Here is a 6,000-nt window from a genome sequence, read left to right on the forward strand (position 1 = left end):
TGACCTATTGGACGGACCTGGCGGACTGTGGAGAACATTTAAGAGTCCTACTGTGCTCCACGGAAGGAACCATGACCAACTTACTGGACGCCCAGGGAACTGAGGACGATTCGGGTCTGCGTCTTGACGAGAGTACATGAACTCACTCCCTTGGCTCCCCTGAACCCATGGACGTCTAAGATCCTTCCCTACGCGCCATCCTGCAGGTACATGAACTCAATGACTTAATACCCTGATCTCGAGGACGTCTGGTGTTCACCTGCCTCGTAAGTTCATGACGCACAGGCTGGACCATCCAGACACTGGGATATCTATATTCCAGTTGTACTCCTCCTCTCTAGTGAGTCTCCGACTGCTCACCTGTCACTGAACTTCCTGGTTTCGCGACACTCACACTCCGGCCACACCTTACCAGCTGTTGCTGGCAGACTCTTCCTCCTCTTCTCGTTGATGTGTATAATGCCCAGGTGGTTGTCAAGATGCAAATAGAATCATTAGTCTAAAAAGCTGGAGACATCTTGTGTCTGGGAAATGGGAAATCTGATTAAATATCTCTCTGCTCTTTGGTCTTGGGTCATCAACTACCTGATCATAAGTGTTTATACGACGCAGATTCTTGTCCCACGAGCAGACCCCCCTCACCCCCGTGAGGAGGCCCCCCTCACCTCCCTCGCCTCATGTGTAGACCCTTGCCCTATGCACTTGTGGCAGACACCACAAACCCCCACTCCTCCCTACCTCCTCCTTCCCTCCTCGACTTGCTTGTTTCACAGTCTGATGATTAGCTTTGCAAGCATGTACACTTCGGACACAGCTAAGCACACGCAGGCTAGAAATGCGCGTGCCTTCCTCCACGTCCACCCAGACAGACAGACTGACACACGGACGTTGTCAATCTAGAAGAAGTAATCAAACGTACTGACTGTGTGTGTGTGTGTGTGTGTGTGTGTGTGTGTGTGTGTGTGTGACCAGCTGGGTAAGGAGTTTTACACTTTATATACATGTGTACGTATTTGTTTGTTGGTGTATATATAACTGTGCTATCCTGGCATTTGGTTACTCTCGTGTTACATACGTAAGTCACAATGCGACACAGAAACCTACGTTCTGGAAGGCAGATGATAATATGCGGTTCCCCAGTGACAATGAAGGTAGAAGTAGAGCCCAAGGTAGGCCGGGGGCGTGTCTGTGAGGGCCATGCTTTCGGACATGGACACCCCTCGTAGGGCCATTAGGCATGTCAGTGAGGGCCATGTTCCCTGACATAGACCTTCCTATGGAAAAAATCGACTGAGTTACTAACCATTGACTGGCTAAGACTATCAAAGATTATATACCCATGGAAAGGTAATCCATTATAATCCAATACAATCACTGTAAAGTAATTATCGATATTATTTTTTTTCAAATGCTGAATAATAATTTTTCGACTTTTGAAGATTCTAATGATTCTCAGTAATAACTCACAGAGTCTCTCTACCTTCGCTTGTACAGTAGGAAGATATGACTGGTCACTTACACCGAAGTAGTTAGATACCTTAGGTTACAAATACGAAATTTCATGGTTTTACTGACTTGAGAAATTGATAATTGCACGAGAGAAAGAACCATGTTTATATCTTTCTATCCTGGACGAAGTTACTATATCATTAAGAACTAACAGGACGGCTGTTGGCCTAAACATTAGTGGCAAATAATTGGCATTAGGCAGACATAATGATGGCCCTATGATACGACCTTGAGGCACGCCAGTGTTGATAAGCTGTAATTTTGATCCTGTAATTTCTATCTGAACGTATCTAAACAGATATAATAACTAAGTTTTTTAAAAGTTTCCAAACCCTCTTGTACCAGCTCCTTGTTATTACATCACTCCATATTTTACGTCTCTGATCTTCTTTTTTTTATTACGTATTTCTATTCTCTTTACTCTCATAAAACGTTCCTTACAGTTTAGTTCCTTATAATCTTTCATTGCTTTCCCGTTTCTGACATATCTATTCATAGCCTTTTTTATGCGCATCTAACTCTCACTCTAACATATCAACAGTCATAATCCGAACGCAAAGATATCTAACATCACTACTGCCCTGAAATCCACTCAATTACTTCCTCACTTCTTTCGCTTGATAGTCGACCAAACCTCACAGTGACAGCCTGCATACCTCTCACCATTCTTTCTCTCTAGCGATCACCTATAACAGTGTTCATCCTCGTAGATAATCACCACATACATAGAGAACTTACCTTGATACCGTGTATCCTCTCGTAGCACTTCCTCCTGTCTCCATCACGCACTGGTATATCACTAATATTTCCACTCAACATCTTTCCCGTGTGTACAGTCACGAACTGTTTACACTCAGTGTCTGATCGAAGCAGCACCGAATCCTCTGTTTCGAAAGGTACAGACACAAGTTGTGGATGAAAGCTCTGAGACATGTGTTCGAAGCTTCACGGAATCCACTCTTTCGAAAGGAATATACTGTACAGTGGACTCTTAAAAACAGAAGTTCTGGGAAACGTCTGCTCGAAGCAGTACCGAACCCTCTGTCTTGAGAGGGACTGACAAAAGGTCTCTTGCGAACAAAAAACGAACCCTATAGCTTCAGAGGCAGACAGTTCCGTGACACACTTGTTTGAAACGGTACCGAACCCTCTGTATCTACCTTTCGAGACAGAGGGCTCGACACAGCTTCAGTCAGACGCTTTCAGGGGCTCAGGAAATTCAGGTGGATCCCAGAACTGTTGTAGGCTGTTGCAACATATGCAGAAGCGAGCACCATAGAACGTTCTTGCTATACAATAAATACACATTTGATATAGCGCAAATACACATTAGATATAGCGTAAATAGACATTAGATATAGCGTAAATACACATTAGATATAGCGTAAATTTTACTCATACATCCATGAAATCTAAATGATTTCAAAGAATCATTATCACTTAATTCCTTACCCTTTCCTTCATTTTCTTTATTATGATATAATCACCTTGCAATTCACCAGGTACTAAGTGCAACCGTGAACTTAGTGCAGCACTGGAGTCATATATGAATAACTAAAGCGATGATGGTTAGATCCCACACACCGTCCCTATTTTGCTCTCTGGTCAGCCCAGCAAAAGACTCTTCCTTCATCTGCATCCATATCGTTAATGACAGTTGTATTTTGTTAAGTAAACTGCACGAAGCATAGCTTGACATAAGCGAAACACGGCTTCCACACAGGTGAAACGTGGTTTCACATGATTGAAACGAGTCTGCGTGTGGACGAGATATGGCTTCCTATGAACGAAACGTATATTTTCCACAAAGAGACAATAGTCTTTACGTCTTCAGCAATTCATTCTGTTTTTTCTGGGACCATTCTTTGCTCCCATGAATACTATCTCTGATCAAAAGAGTTTTCTAAGAGACAGATAATTCGTCTTCCATCTCTAAATATTCTTGAATTGTCTCGTATTTTCTTTATGTAAGTTAACTGTCTCCTGAGTGAGCTGAGGTACATAGGTCAACACAAACTACTGTTTACAACTTCCCAGGTCCAATGGGCATTAACCACAACATCCAGGTAAACAATGACTGCTTTGACTGAAAAGGTTAATAGTCTTAATGAGATATCAGTCCTCTCTCTCTCTCTCTCTCTCTCTCTCTCTCTCTCTCTCTCTCTCTAACAACCCCTCTTAATCGTTGTGTTTTCAGTGGGTTGCTCCCCAGCGCCCGCACATTCATCTCTGTTCAAGGCCTTATAATAGCTTGCTTATTACTGATCACGTTCCGGCTTGCCGCTGGGGACGACATCTGAAGCCCTGCGAAGGATCCTTTCATACCTAAATTAACCGCTTCGTCCTCAAACATCAGAGTCTGAAGCCTCACATTATACAGACCCTTCTAACATCAGAGTCTGAAGCCTCAGATTATACAAACCCTTCTAACATCAGAGTCTGAAGCCCCGGATTACCCAGGTCGTTCTCCCAGCATCACTCTAGCCACTGGCACAGGTGCAGGTCATCTTTGAACAAAATCTAATTCGCCCTACAGGACACTCGCCGTGCAGGTCACTCGTCCTACAGAACATTCGTCCCACAAGACACTCGTCCCACAAGTGCGACACTTCATACAGTACAGATACAGCTGTAGTCTACTCGCCAACTATGATGTATTCCACTCTCCAACCATTCTCATGCACCTTGATAATCTATTGGGACTGTGAATTTATCTATAGTCGTTTTGGAAATGCAGGATCATATAGGGTTTAGGATGAAGTCCATAAGGGATCCAGATGCCTCATGTGGGTTCCGATTATAACGATTCTTTTTTTATTGTTTGCTGTGAAGGATCTTCCAGTTCTACCACATGCAGTGGAATCCAGGCATTACTTCTGTAAGACTGGCAATATATGTCAGGTTTCAATTCTCCTTTTCGGTCGAGATGCTTTCGAGTATATAACTTATGTCGATCGCTATTGTCGAGTATTTGCGGCTTCGTCGAATGGCATACTATAATTTTCAGGGCGCTGGCTGGGTCGATTGCTACACTTACCATTCACGTCGACTGATGTTGCTGTCCACCACTAATGGCCGTGTCGAATACAAGACGCATGAACCGTCACGAATCTAAAAACGAACGAAGGAACATCTTCACGAATAAGGACACACACGTACATGAGAACAAACACAGACGTTTAACACGAACATAATACATGGGAGATCTACTCCCTCTGGTGTTTGATACATGTAAATGTCTTTTGATAATGCTTATGTATTTTCACAATGTGTTCTCACCTGTAGGCCCTTTCTGGTGACGCCCTTTTTAATCAAAGGCCAATTTTGGTGAGTCACTTTGGTCCTTTTTGGCGAAAATCGTTCGGGTTGGTTTTGTCCACAATCCCATTGGTCCATCCCAGTCAACATTACTGCACTATCAGCAAAGCGTATATGAAGTTCAGCGGTTTGATTCAAGTACATTATTTGCTCTTAGATTGTGCACTGGCTGAAAGTGTCGACTGACTGTCGTGGTGGAGGTTCGAAACCCATGTCTCTCTGTTTCAGGCGAGGGCTTTGTTGGGAGACGGAGATGTTTGGAACAAAACAGATTCGAATCCTCGAAACGCTGGGATTACTGTGTTTAGGACACTTGAAGTAGGATAATTAAGACCCTTGGGTTGGAGTATTAAGGTAGTGCTACGTGAGGATAACCAAGGAAGCTGGATCAGACTGGATCAAAATATTCAGGACAGGGGATAATATTTGGCTTTTAGATCTATACGTAAATATCAAGTGTTCCTCAACTTATTCTCTTTCACTTCCAATAAAATCTTTTCATTCTAAGTCTTTCGTCAGTGAGAAAATCACTCATTGACAAGATTTTCTTCGCTTTAGTCTCTAGAATGACTTTATTTCTCTGATTTTAAGTCGATTACTTTGTAGATATCGAATACTTTGGGAGTCGAATATTCATGATCATCAAAGATTCTTGGGAGTCGATATCTTCAAGTCGTATCTCATTATCTCGCAGGAAAGTATTAAGTCGTTCCATGCAAAGACTTCCCTTTTTTTTTCTGACTCATTATCTTGGTAAGACATATTACCTTACCTTCAGCAAATTTATCTTTACTTTCACTAAAGCTGGACACGTTAATTCTGGGAAAATCGAACCATCTGCGCTTTCAGAAACTGACTTTCTCGTCCTAATTTTCAATAACGTTTTCTCTGTTTTCGTTAGTCACCTCATTCACATTCGTTTGTACATTCAATAAACCTTTCCACTTATATGATTAAAAAAATCTCCCCAGTTAACACTTACAATATCATTTCTTGCTTTATTTCCTGATATATCTCCCTATTTTATTTCTGATATATCTTCCCATTTATACTTTTGGTCAATTTCTCCATTTGTACTTCTAAATAAGTCTACCCATCTTTACTGTCAGTATAATAAAGTAGGTGTGACGGGTGAGTTGTAATGTATCCTCGCCATGGTGAGATTGTGACGAA

This window comes from Panulirus ornatus, chromosome 19 (assembly GCF_036320965.1).
Source record: "Panulirus ornatus isolate Po-2019 chromosome 19, ASM3632096v1, whole genome shotgun sequence".
In the NCBI taxonomy this organism is placed as follows: domain Eukaryota; kingdom Metazoa; phylum Arthropoda; class Malacostraca; order Decapoda; family Palinuridae; genus Panulirus; species Panulirus ornatus.